The sequence below is a fragment of the Neodiprion lecontei genome, chromosome 7 (genome assembly GCF_021901455.1).
Source record: "Neodiprion lecontei isolate iyNeoLeco1 chromosome 7, iyNeoLeco1.1, whole genome shotgun sequence".
Lineage (NCBI taxonomy): Eukaryota > Metazoa > Arthropoda > Insecta > Hymenoptera > Diprionidae > Neodiprion > Neodiprion lecontei.
In genome coordinates this window covers 3,473,300-3,487,861 of record NC_060266.1, presented here as the reverse complement: position 1 = coordinate 3,487,861, position 14,562 = coordinate 3,473,300, and the positions used below count along the sequence as shown (strand labels likewise).

General features: G+C 36.6%; 1 long non-coding RNA gene across 1 annotated transcript in view; it reads left to right on the top strand.

Annotated features, from left to right (window-relative positions):
* The first annotated feature begins 299 nt into the window (after window positions 1-299).
* LOC124295382 overlaps window positions 300-14,562 on the top strand; it is an 89,484-nt gene continuing 75,221 nt past the window's right edge. The window contains exon 1 of the long non-coding RNA XR_006905329.1: window positions 300-680. This is a non-coding gene — a long non-coding RNA (uncharacterized LOC124295382). The remainder of the gene's footprint in view (window positions 681-14,562) is intronic.

The window sequence follows — 14,562 nt, the reverse complement described above, 5'->3', positions numbered from 1 at the left end:
AAATTAAAAATGGGTCGGCCAACCTGCGAGAAACAAATGAAGAACTTGTTTGATGCCGAGTCGGTGATGACGGACTGCAAACTTTCAAGATATTTTCTCGGTATATAAACTAATAATTCAATTCGTTTAACGGAATAAAAATTACTTGACACCAAACTCGAAGGAACGTTTTCTTACGGAAGTATTATTAGAACTTTTCGATACTGCAAAAGTGTGAGGAATTTTGTGTTTCGTCGATTGTCTAAACAGTGACGTTGAAGAATAGATGGTGAAAAATTTTTTGAGCTACAAAAATAAAAAGAAAAGAAAGATTCCTTTCGCAATGTGGTAATAATTCGATTGAATACTTTATTCGGTTTATTCTTGCCACATGCAATTTCGACTGCAGATGAATATCGTTCGTTCATTGCAAATTTAGTTTCCAATCGACAATCGGCAGGGTGACAAAATAAAAATGTTGAAATCTGCCTCGGCATAGTTTTCTTCGTTGAATCGAAAAGCATTATTCCAATTCTGTGTAAAATTAATTATCTTATGAACTGACTGAACGAGTTTAATAAAAATTATAGTGCATTTAAATTTGATTCAGTGATTAATTTTGTGTGTTCAGTGAAATCAGAGTGAAATCAATCAGCGATGAGAGATGCAGAATGTCAGCTGATGGCAGAGTGATCTTCAAGGTATGTGCATGTTTTCTTTTTTTTTCATTCAACAAATAGGTGTTCAAATTCAGGATTACAATTCATCAATAAATGTATAAAGTTTGCGGAAAAATGAACAATTCTTTTGCGATCTGCAGGGCAAAAAAAAAATTTGTCTCCTCACTGGGGGAATATTTAAGAATGAAAAATGGACTTGAGGGAATAATTATTCCAAGGCAAAGCAAACATCTCTCCGTCTGATTACGAAGTCACCAAAATTCAAGAAGATCGTTAGAAAAAAAAAAAAAAAAAGAAAAAGTAAATTTCGCTAGTAAAAAAATCACTTATTCCGCGGAATTTAATCGTCCGAAAGATGAAAAATTGCATCAACCACGAACCATTCGCATTCCGGTCTATTTCGGTGATTCTGCCAAGGTATTTGACAGCTATCAAAGATGAAAAAGTCCCCATCGGATGTATAATACGAGAGGGCGAGGGTGAATATGGGAACACCCCGCGTTTCATTCTAGCCGTAAACCCTGCAGATCTGTTCGATCTTGAGATCTGATGATGGTTCGGCAGGCTTGCAGCATCCGAAAGAGAGAGAGAGAGAGAGAGCCGTGGTCCAGCAATCGGTGAGCGTCCGAAGTCGCACACGCATCGAGTAGAAATTCCTCCGATCCCATAAGATTTTACGATTTGACGGGTGATCCGCTCCCTCGTTTCGGGGATAAAACGACGATATTCCTCGCGTCGAAAACGGACCGAATTTCCTCTCCGCGTCTCTCGTTCGAGTCCTTTCGCGAGTCCGAAATCCGCGCGAGTAAATTTCAGGATTTATTTCGCTTCGCGGATATTACGTTTTTCCCGTTGAAGAAATTTTTTAGAAAGACCCAGGATTCGTGGCTTCTTATCGGCCGGCCGATCGTCCGGTAAATTTTACGGACGTTTGGTACGCGCGAAGTCGGCTCGAAAATCTGTCGAATCAAAAATATGACGAAACGAAAGTTTAACAGGATTCGACCGAAACTGACCGAGTTGAATCTGGTTCAAGATAATCTCTGTGATCCAGAAAAAAATGTTTAATTACCGAATTTCAATTGTTAATACCTCGTTATTAACAATGGCAGAGAAATAACATCGTTTCACTGTTTTTTCACCGAAAAATCTGTACATATTTCGTCTGATTCTATTAAAAAATAGCTCGTTTTATTAGTAATTGAATTTCTTAGAAATTGTGTGAGACGGATTTTTTCTCGAGTCGGTCAGTTGGCAAAAATAAAAAATCCGATATGTAGAATCGTAATAATTTACAGATGTTAAACTTGTGATTCAACAAAACATACGTTGTTGTTAACACGACTTGACTTGGACGATCTGTGCGGAATTTATTTACGAACGAAATCAGCTATTGTTCATTAGAATTGTGTTGTGAAAAAATGTGCAATTTTTTCCGGTAACCAACTGTTGTTATTCCATTTTTGTTTTTTTTTTTTTTTTTTGTTTTTCATTTTCTTTTGTAACAGTCGGTAAGTTTCTGCGATTAAATAAGTTAACCACTTTCGAAATTTCTGTCTTATCGGAAATCGAAATATTTGTGGAAAAGACAAAATCACGCAATCGAGTGAAAAGAAAATTGTCAGAGTGAAAATTGTTCGAAGCAACATGAAACCAAATCGTTTCAATAGTATCGAGCTTTATTCGTATCGAATATTTTCGAATTTGGAATTTTTCGATCAATTTACCAATAAACTTTGGTAAGAAATTTAGAATGTTATTTTTTCCTTATCTTTTATCGTTTTATCGTTTTCCCGATTCGGGTTTACGGTTATTGGCTTGTTGAGGGTAAGAGTGAAAAAATATGTTCCAAATTACTGCCACCCCGGTTTTACGCTCTTATTATCGATCGTAAAAACGCGCAGTAAAACGCAGACGCATCGGGGATGCAAAAAAAAAAAAACAAAAAAACAAAAATTTACACTAATCAGCTGATCGCCGCCAAGCGATACCCGGATTCGTATGTATACATGGATTTATGCACATATATAATATATCTGACGGTGTATGTTTACTGTATAGTGCAGTTACAGGAACGCCTGTAAGCCGGAGGAGCTTTGGAGGCTCAGACTCGAGGCGGCAATCGATAATCGATAATCCCGGCATTACGCAACCGCTTATTCGATTACAGATATCGCTAGATTGTGTATATATTATACCTATAAATAGCAGTGTCTTCATTCCGCTTCCGATTTTCAATCTTCGTTTATAGTTGATTTAGCTGAGCGAAGAAGTCAGAAAATGTAATTAAGGAAATGCGGAGATGAAAAATCGAATTCACATTCCGTCTACACTGGGAAAAATTTCATTTGTTACGGTAACTAGAAAAATTGAGTAAAACAGGTATCGTTGTAAAAAACTGTTTGAATATCGTTGGAATTAGGAAAAACGAGGCACGCGTAAACATTTTGCGATATTGTCGATCCGCTTTTGGTTATTGCAACGCAAAATCAGTTTGTGAGGTTTGCTCTACTTTTTTTAGTTAAACAAGGCTTTAACGTCAATTTATTCTTGCACAAGCGTTAAATTTTCGCAACGGTTGCAAGAAAATCTAGCAGCAGCGATCGTAATGAGAAAGAATAGCAACGGATACTAGACTTTCCGGTAACGGCTAGAAAACTAATTTTCATTTTCTACCTAGAACTATATTTTTCGATTATGGTAAAAAATGAAAATAGTTAATAGGAACTAAAAATTTCTCTCAGTGTGGAAATTCGAGGGCTGGCCGGTGGCCAGTCTTAAATCGCTCGTCGAATCTCATCTTCATAATTATACCAAAGTTTTTCACCGAGTTTTGACAGAAATAATTTCTCCGCTGATCCAGGTTCTCCTTTATAGTTAATTAGAGGTACGCGTGGCTGTAACGAGAAGGGTTCTGAGTCGCTCCCGCATTACGACAAGCAATACGCAAAGTGTTAGGTAGCGTAAGGAATTTGCGAGATCGTATTACCTACGCCCACCTTCCTTCCTTCCTTCAATCCTTCCTCTTCTTCCACGTTTCAAGAAACAGTAAGAAAACTCAGAGCTTTCACTGTCACTCGACTCTTTCTCTCTCTCTCTCTCTCACTTTCTACACAGTTACGCGCACCCTTATACGTATACCTAATTTAAAATACGGTTAGAGGAAGGCAACTAGAAAGAAAAAATGGGGACAGAGAGAGACAGAGAGAAAGAGAGAGAGAGCAAAGAGTGCGAGAAGAGTGGAATAATGTGAAAAATGGAAGGATAAGAATTTTCAAGAGGATGACTTGTATGCCTTGTCAAGGAAAAAGTATCGCCTTACTAACGAGATTCAGAGGAAGAAGCGTGAGAGGGATGAGAAAAGGAGAGAAAAAGAAAGAGAAGGTATTATAGACATTTTCCAGGGTAAGTGAAGTCAGTGAATAGAATTGATGCTTCGCGATAGAGCTTGTTGGATCGGATTGCATTTCCTTCCGCGTACGGATAGTCTTGAAATTTGTACTTTTTATTAGATTTTCGCACAACGCGATATCTGTCCTCGTGACGTGAGAGATGAATGGAAAATTAACGAAGAAGGACGGGAGGTGAAAAATTTTGTCGAAGAATGCAAAAACGTTTTGATTAAAAATACATGAAACTTTAGCTCTGTAGCGAAGGAGGGGTGAGTTTTTTTTTTCTTAAACTATCAGAAATCGATTCGGAAATGAAAAAAAAATAAATAAAATAACGTAAAATAAAAATACGAGTTTATTTGTTTGTCCGAAATCGTCGAATAATTTTTGTATGTTACGTTTGAAAATTCGGGTTTCTACTCTCAGAAAGTTACTACGGAAATGCAATTTTCAAACGAATATCGTGCACGTATGATTTTTTTATCTAAATGCAAAGAGAAATAGAGCAGAGAGAGTAAGGAACTTAAGACTGAATATTATTCGAATAACGTTCGAAAACATGTCTAATATTAATTAAATAACTGAGTGATTTGGTAGAAAAAAAGTTTTTTTTGAGTCGATTACAATAAAACTATCAAGAATAGTCTTTCGAATAAAATTAGCCATGATCGTAGAGTGAAATTGGACAAGTCTGGCAAAGTTTAGCAAACTTCACAATTTCGTGAAGTGAGCTTTTAATTTTTTGAAAAATTTCTCCAGTCAATTTTATTTTTATTGTGTATATTCAATACAGAAATATAGCAGTTTAACAAATACTGGACGTAAATTTACCTCGTAAAATAATTTCCAGTGATACGAAGTGAGCTTTTAATTCGTTGAAGAATTCCTCGACTAATTTCTATTTTTATTACATATTCAGTTCAGAGGTATAGCAATTTTTATAAATACCGAACGCGAATTCGCCCCGTAAAAAAAAAATTCCAGTGATACGAAGTGAGCTTTCAATTTGTTGAAAAATTGCTCCACTAATTTCTATTTTTATTACATATTCAGTTCAGAAGTATTGCAATTTAATAAATACCGAACGCAAATTCGCCCCGTAAAATAATGTCTATTGATACGAAGTGAGCTTTTGATTTGTTGAAAAATTGCTCCACTGATTTCTATTTTTATTACACATCCCTATTTCATTAGTTTTTGTACAATATCTCAGAAGATTAATTACAATTCGCAAGATATACTTTGTTACTTCGACTTTATCCACCCGACTATGTTCGATACGCCGAGCACTCAATGTTACGTATATCGCTTTATATACTCGAAGTTTTGATCGATCGAGCTTATTTGCAGAGTTTCAAGCTACCAAAGTTTCCGTAATTATTCAAATATTTATCATGGAATCTCAATACCAACACTGAATTGAGCTTCTGATTAAAGTTTATCGATCGGAAGTCCAAGTAAATCTCGTTTCTGAATCGGAGAATGAGAGAAATTTTTAGTTTCGGTTTACGCTCAGTCCTTTTAACTATTTTCATTTTTTACCACAATCGAAAAATATAGTTCTAGGTAGAAAATGAAAATTAGTTTTACATAGTTACTGTTGCCGGAAAGTCTAGAATCCGTTACTATTCTTTCTCATTAACGTCGTAAAAAAAACGCCAAAAATTTTTACGAACAATTATTGCTGGCTCGGCGTATAAAAAAAAAACGGTTTATCCGTATAACGAAGCGACGCCGAAGGAGAGATCGTTTTGGTTAAAATCTAGTTACGATTAATACGTAATTAGGCGCGGCCCTGGGTTCTCGTTTTCACGAGCAATTCTGTCGGGACCTTCGCAAAGTAGTGAAGGCGAAATCGAGTTATCAGTGAAAAGGGCCGACGCTTGCTGCCGGAGGCGAGAACCAGCCATCCAGCCATCCAGGCAACCCTGTTTGTACTCCGGTGTCCATTAGTAACACTATACTTAAATGCAGCCGTTATGTGTTTGCGTTTTACCCTCTTCCACCCTGGGTTTTTCACCCTTAATCTCCAACGGCTGCGGGATAACGTCGAGAAAACCTTGCGACGCGGTAATTTCCACTTTTGACAAAGACGATTGAAGTATCTTAGGGAATTCGCTTTTCCACCGTTCTTTTTGATTTTTACGATTTTTCAAAACTCACCGACGGTGGCTTTGGAATTTTTTCAGCGATACGAAATTCTTGGGTGAAATCTGAAGATTTAGATCGCAATTCAGATAATTCAGAATAATATCCTATGGGCTGAAGTCCTGTCGCATATAATAACATCGAAATTCAAATTTTAGAATTGAAAAATCGGTGGATAATTGATATTTTTGGTAGAACGATTTTATAACGAAATTTAAGAATCGTAAAGCAGTATCTTCTTTTTTGATTATATCACCAATCTAGTTACATTCAACAATGAACGTTTCCGTGATAAAGGAGAAAATGTTAAAGCACTGAAACTCAAGTTTATAACACTTTATTATTTCAACCATGTCATAGAAATTTTATCGTTATCCCATTTTTGCACGGTAAAAATCCATATTGGTTACGTGATTCTAACGAACAATAGCTGATTTTGTTCGTAAATAAATTCCGCACAGATCGTCCAAGTCAAGTCGTGTTAACAACAACGTATGTTTTGTTGAATCACAAGATTAACATCTGTAAATTATTACGATTCTGCACATTGGATTTTTTATTTTTGCCAACTGACCGACTCGAGAAAAAATCCGTCTCACACAATTTCTAAGAAATTCAATTACTAATAAAACGAGCTATTTTTTAATAGAATCAGACGAAATATGTACAGATTTTTCGGTGAAAATACAGTGAAACGATGTTATTTCTCTGCCATTGTTAATAACGAGGTATTAACGATTGAAATTCGGTGATTAAACATTTTTTTCTGGATCACAGAGATTATCTTGAACCAGATTCAACTCGGTCAGTTTCGGTCGAATCCTGTTAAACATTCGTTTCGTCATATTTTTGATTCGACGGATTTTCGACGTGACTTTACAAGTGCAAAAGCTTCGTCATAATTAAAACTAGATTTCAGGTTACCCGATTTCGCGAAAGCGAAACTCGGAGCCAACACAACGCAGAATCGCCTGGGGCGCGTTGGTGACTTGATAAAAACGAAATTGCCTTTCAGTAGCGGAGCTCGGGGTGCAGGTCCTATATAAGCGGCGGTTTCCTCCCCCTTTTCTCGCACGAAAGAGGGACAGGCATAAGTGAGATTGTAAGAAAACACTTACCGCCTCCCGGTGATGTATACACACACACTTCCCACGCGCAGGTATCCCGGCTATTTATGGGGGGTGATGGTGTGGGTGCCTTGGCTGTACGCTTCGTAGGGGAACCGATTTTTCAACATCCAAACCCCCCGGCCTTTGTGCGTCGAGTTTAAACCAGTGCGAATACAAGTTCTGGGAAAAATTTCATTTCTTGCAGTAACTAGAAAAATTCAGTAAAACCGGTATCGTTAAAAAAAACTGTTTGAATATTGTTGGAATTACGAAAAACGAGGTACGCGTAAACATTTTGCGCTATTGTCGATCCTTTTGCGGTAATTGCAACGCAAAATCAGTTTGCCAGGTTTACTCTACTTTTTTAGTTAAACAAGGCTTTAACGTCAATTTATTCTCGCACGAGCGTTAAATTTTCGCAACGGTTGCAAGAAAATCTAGCAACAGTGATCGTAATGAGAAAGAATAGCAACGGAGACTAGACTTTCCGGTAACAGCTAGAAAACTAATTTTCATTTTCTACCTGGAACTATATTTTTCGATTGTGGTAAAAAATGAAAATAGTTAAGGACTGAGCGGTAACCGGAGCTAAAAGTTTCTCTCAGTGTATGTACTAAACTGGTTAAAAAAAAAAACGACTACTTTCATTTTTTCAATGTCACATGTTCGATAGTTGCAGATTTTACCCCTTAATATTAATATTTAATGGTTCTATTTTCCATTTAATTAACACGAGAAAATGATTTTAGCTATTTTTAAAATTTTTTAGCTCAGTAACGAGGAAATGCACATTCTCTTGTAGGGAATTTAATGCTCTGTAAAAAAGAGTCTTCTCATCATTCTTTCACAACTAAACTCTTTCAAAAGTTATTCAAGATTAAAGTTGAAATCGTGGAAAAATTTACCATTTTTTTTAGATCAACAACGAAAATAACAGACTTGTCACAAAATATTGTGTAATTTTTTTTTTTTTTTTCTTTTCCACAAAACCATGTAATCAAGTTGATAATTAATTGAATAATATGATTTTACAGCGGTTGAAATGCTTTAAAAAAAAAAGAAACGACCATATTTTGTGATAAATTTTGCGATTATCCGAAGTGATCTTAGATCTGAGATATCTGTTTCAATTAATCGTTTTTTCGCTTAATCGCTGCACCGTGATTAGAATAATTCGAAGTCTGTTTGCAATTGATCGATTTATTGAACAGCGTTGATTTATAGGTGAGAAAACTTTGTTCCCGTGAAACTTTCCTGTGGTTGTTTCTTTTCTTTCCACTTCCTTCATTGCCCGTGAATCAAAGTCAATTAACACAATTGCTGGAAGATTAAGTCTAAATCGTCTGAAATCAATCAAAATTCATGTAAAATTGCTTCGATGCTCAGCTTATTTTTTTTTTTCTTTCCAGTCACGTGCGCACTGATTTAAAGAAGTATTTTTTTACTTGACGAAGTAAGTTGAATTTATCTCGAGTATTCCATGGATTTGTGAATTTCGTTCATCGAGAAAAATTTTTAGTTCCGTTTACCGCTCAGTCCTGTTAACTATTTTCATTTTTTACTACAATCGAAAAATATTTCTCAATGTCGAATTCGTTAAACGATGAGTTGCTGAAAATCATCTTTCGTACTCACTTGACGCTTGGGAATATTTTGATTATTTATTCAATTTGCGGCGCGTTACAAACGACGATTTTAGATTTTGGGGAATGAAGTAATCGACTGTATATGACGGTCACGGGTTTTCTGAACCGTGAAGGTAGCCGGTCGCAGCTTGAATTACGGGGTGGGATCGACTAGACGGCATTACAGCACCGGCACTCTGTCGCGGTTTCGAAACATCTCCACTACACCGTGATGGGCGACATGTAAAGCTGCATGGTTGATTCCCTCTTGCACTCTGATACGTCGTCGTCACAACGCCGAGACTCGATGTACGATTTGCTCATCCGTGCAACGGTGCTAGCACCGAATAACCCAGAAACAATAAATCACACAAAAATAACCCACGCAAAACAACGCATGATGAAAATAACGCATGCCAAATTTAATTCAATTTAGTACGATATAATGCAATTTTTTTTTCATCATTTTTTTCTCACGGGTTATTTTTGTATTGAATTATTTTTGTCTCGATTTATTTTTATCCTGGGTTACTTTTTTCCCGAGTTATCTCTATCTTGGGTTATTTTTCTTTTGCGTTATTTCTATCTTGCGTTATTTTTATCTTAGGTTATTTTTCTCTTGGGTTAATTTCGTCTTGGCTTATTTTTATCTCACGATATTTTTCTATCAGGTTATTTTTATCTCAAATTATTTTTGACTCGGTTCATTTTTGTTTAGGTTAATTTTGTCTTGGGTTATTTTTGTCCGGATTATTTATGACATGTTACTTTCACACGGATTGCGGTTGGTCACCCTGTGAAACACATTGAAAACCAACTTCACAGTACGTGAATAAATTCATAAATCCCTACAGATTGGACGATTTTTTATTTCATTCCCATTTCATCAAATTTCAACATCGACATAAAATAAATACTTTCGAACATGTTGTTCAGTTTTTTTACTTTGTCCAGTTACCGGCTAACATCAGAATTCGCCCTCAATATTGGACGAAAATAATAACTTCGTGTACTGGTTCGGGCGGAATTCAAATAAAAGCTTGCGTAAACATTCCTGCGAAAAAAATTGATCAGCTTATTAATTAGCGAATATTTGTCCGCATCTCTCCGTATACGGTGTATAATTTTTTTTTAATCGTTGCACGAATAAACGAAGAAAAAATCTTTGGGTACGAAAAATTTTCGTCACACATGCTTTAAACATTTTGAATCTGCGGTCATAATCGTTTCAAAATCGTTGGGAAAAAGTCTTTTTCGGATTGTTTTTAACCCTGACGTTATAATAAATAGCTGAAGCACCGGAATTAAACGGAATGTGGATTATTTATGCATTTATTTTTATTTATTTTTTTCTCAAACAATCTTACGCACGAATAACTTGCAACGTATACATACGTTTTTTTTTTATGTTATATGCATAGAGAGAATGAGAAAAAGAGAATCGGCAAGCGAAATATGTTTAAAAGAAACAAAACGAGAAAAAAAAAGGTCGAGAAGTAAAATCTTCTTGTCCCTTATGAATCTTTTATTCGTTCATCTTTTTTTTTTTTTTTTTTTACCGGTGTTCCGAATGTGAGATTTAGAAGTTTAACGAGTTATTTCAACAAATTACTATTCTGCATAACGTATGCGGTGTTCTCTAATTTAATTTTTTGATCTCTATCTTTATCCACCAGTTGTTGCAAAATTATTCTTTAAACATTTCTAAGAAACGAGAAAAACAAAAATCCTTCCATCTATTTTCAAGTTTCAAATGTTTTCACCGTTAGAATCACTTCGACTTTTGGTACATTATACACGTTACGTTAACACTCGTCTATCTGGCGTTGTTTCCAAAGCCCTTAAAATATAACCCGATGCATAAAGTTATATTTGATTGATTGATACGATGTATAAATATTTATGGTGTGCGTACAGAGGGAAATACCTACGTTAAATTGGTGAAAGGTCTTTACAATTGTTGGCAGGATATTTGATAAAGGTTAGACCACGTCTCTGTTAAAACAAAATTGTCGAAATTATAACCTGATTCTTAGTTGTCAAATATTCAAACAAGTTTTGCAATGAAAGAACAGTAAAACAAGCTTTAATTTGTGAAGATCAAAGGTAAAAAATTCACTTCTTAGCAATTATATCTGATAAAATGAATAATTTTGCTAATTGAACTGATTAATCGTTACGAAGAACCCTCTTCTTGCTCTCGCCTACTTTCGAAATGTAATTTTCCTGACATAGCAATTCCTGGAACATCAATCCTTTGACATTTACAAAAGTTTCGTACAAGTTTGACGGTATTCGAAAGCCTGTATCCAATTCCCGGTATGCGAAACTCCGTTCTATATTCTGTTAATTCCATTTGATTTTTACCTCGATACGATGATCTTCGGCGAGACAAAGTCCGGCTGAAAATTCAAATGGTTTTATAAACCGCTGTCGCAAATACCGGTAAGAACGTTTCCACCATCTTCAACGCTTTATCAGACGAAACAGTTGAGACAGTAAAGATAAACGTCTAAGATCACGGATGGAGGACTTGCTTTTTTAACGTCTGGCCGCGCTCCGATATTAATCAGAAACTAATGCGAAATGAAATATGATTCAAATCCGTGTAAACTTTTTTATTCTCCTTTCACGGGAAAATTGGCAAATTTCTTACTCGTCGCGGACCAGGGGTTGATAAAATTCGTATTTGAATACCACGCGCCTGACAATCGCGCCCATTTTTCAGAGTCGATAACGAATCCCTACGCGGTGTAAAGAGACGGAGCCCAAATCGTCTCCGAATAACGCGCAAGAAAATAATGCGTTTCGCAGGGACGAAGTTGGCGAGTATAATTACCTAATTTCTCGCTCTCGAGCAACGCCGAAAGCTCTCCTCTACTCCCTACGACGCACAGAAAACCGGTGTTACAGCTCTCGCCGTCCGGCCTGGCGCCGTGGCAAGAACTTAAAACAGTTAGATTCCCGGAGCGTCACTCACTCATGGCGAGCGCTGATGGCGGCGCGCGCTCGTTTCACGGAGAGCTTTTTGCCGAACGGCGACAGCCGAGCGAAGCGAAAAATTACCGCCGCTTCTTCCTCGCCTTTATCTATCCATCTGGCACCTCTTCTTTTCACTCTCTCTCTCTCTCTCTCTCTTCGTTTCACGTTTATTTTATTTTATTTTTTAAATTTATCCTAGTCAGTTCAGGGTTACTTTTTACTTAACTCGTCCTCTCTTCGCTATTGAACGAGATCATTTTCGCCCTGGCTATTTTTATCTATTTTTTTGTTTTCTTCACTTACAATTTAGCTGTATATTCACTCGTGCACTGTGAAAAATTTCATTTGTTACAGTAACTAGAAAAATTTACATTACTCTACTTTTTTTAGTTGAATAAGGGTTTAACGTCAATTTATTCTTGCACAAGCATTAAATTTTCGCAACAGTTGCAAGAAAATCTAGCAACAGTGATCGTAATGAGAAAGAATAGTAACGGAACTAATTTTCATTTTCTACCTAGAACTATATTTTTCGATTGTGGTAAAATATTAAAATAGTTAACGACTGAGCGATAACCGGAATTAAAAATTTCTCTCAGTGTGTACATTTTTTCATCTTTCCTGAGTTTGATGCTGAAATACTTGCAGTATATGATTTAGTTGTATATCGTCTTTTAATCGTACGCGAACGATGTTCTTATTTTCACATCTGACCAATTGTTTTTTTTTTTTTTTTTTTCAATCTTCCTGCCCTAATCAATCTTTGATTATTTTTATCTATTCTGTTTGTATTCTTGCTCAAAATTTCACGTCTTCAATTATTTATTTAATATTTTTTTTCAACCTTTTCAATGAAACGCTGTGCCGCAAAGGGTTAAGTACTGTATTATATTGTACCGTATATCTCTTTTAGTCACAAGGTAATTTTTATTGCAACGATCTGTGACTGTATTTTCCAAAATTGTTATAGACATAAGTATATTTGTCTATCTATCTATCTATCTATCTATCTATCTCGCTCAGTTTTCGCCCCATTTTCCCCGTTACACTTGTCGTCGTCTCTGCGTCTTTCGGGGTGGAAAAAGCACTGCCTTCTCCCTCTCTTTCTCTATCTGTCCATCTTCCTCTCTTTCTCCCCAGCATCGGCCGGGTTTCGCTACGCGTGTATAACGCAGACCGCGGGAAACTTGTGTAGGAAATTCTTTGAGGGTTTTCTATGCGACTAGATGCGCCCGCAAGCTCCAGGCACAAACGTCGAAGCCTCCTGCTGCAACGCTTTCTTGGATTTCTTTGTAAACTCTTTTCCTCTACTGCTACAGCATTCCTTTCTTATATTACTGGAAGAAGTGAGTACAGTCACCGCCGGGGATTTACGACGCTCTCTATGTTATGAAACTCTCGTTTCCCCTTGAGGATTTTATCCAGGAGATATTGAGTCCGGCTCAATCTCAATACGGGAATTCTTATGACGCGACGGTACGTTCAAGGTATCTCAGAACAGTAATATCAATCACTTCTCTTTCAAATTCGTTTTTATCATTGTGAATTATTTAAATATAAAAGCTTCTTTAAATTTTATAATACACGTCTCACGTGTATGGGAAAATAATCGGCAATAACGACACGATTCGAAATTATATTCAGGCTGCTGAACAACTCCTGAATTGTTTGTTCGGTTTATAGATTTACTTTAATTTCGGTGAAACGTATACGACTCTCGTACTTTTCGGGTACCTTATTACACCGTTGCCAAAATTCGGCCAAATTCAATCGAAGCCAGCTGATTTTGAATACAGAATTTAATGACCGAATTCGACTGGATGTCAGGAAATAACTGTATTGGACTTAGATCAAACTTCATTGAACTTATTGTTAGATCTAACTGCATTGGACTTAGTCGAACTGCATTTGACCACATTCCAATGCGTAAGAATACTATTTGCACAGAGGACATGTAACATGCGAAGAAAACCTTTACGAATTCGACTGTACAAACGCTAGCTGCAATGCAATAGGAAAGCGAAAAGAGAGGCACCGATACTTGCGCTCCAGGATATCCGTCGCGTCTGCTTCCACCTCATACTCTGTTAGGATTCCATTCCATAGACAAAGACCAATTCGAAGTGACCAGAGAAAGAAAGTTAAACCGAACGACGAAACTTTTCAACGGAAAGAAAACTGGGATTGAAATGCTTTCGTCTGTGTCATACGTCGTTCTTTGGTCTATTTCGTTCTCGAGCACCACCGCTAAACAATCTGGTTAAAGTAACGAAGAATTTAAATGTCGATGAGTTCGTGGTGCGTGCAGGAATAGTTTGAAAAAGGTCAAGTCGTCGGTGGTTGATTTTTTGGAGTGTCTTGTAGCCACTCTTTTTCTCAATTTACGAGAATCCATTTGCCAAAAGGATACTTAGAACCGAATCAGTTCTCCGTTAAATCCCATTGGGTACTGTCTTGAAGGGGTCTGAATGAATATTGAATGCCTCTCAGAAATGTCCAATATGTCATCATGATTTCCGAGAAACTGTCTGCCATGCACGAATGTCATAAAGACTGCTGCGTCATTGGAGTCTGTTTCTTGAACCGCGTTCAACTTGGTTTTGTCATAAAATTCAAATCACCATTCGTGTTCGTTCCTTCGCTGAAA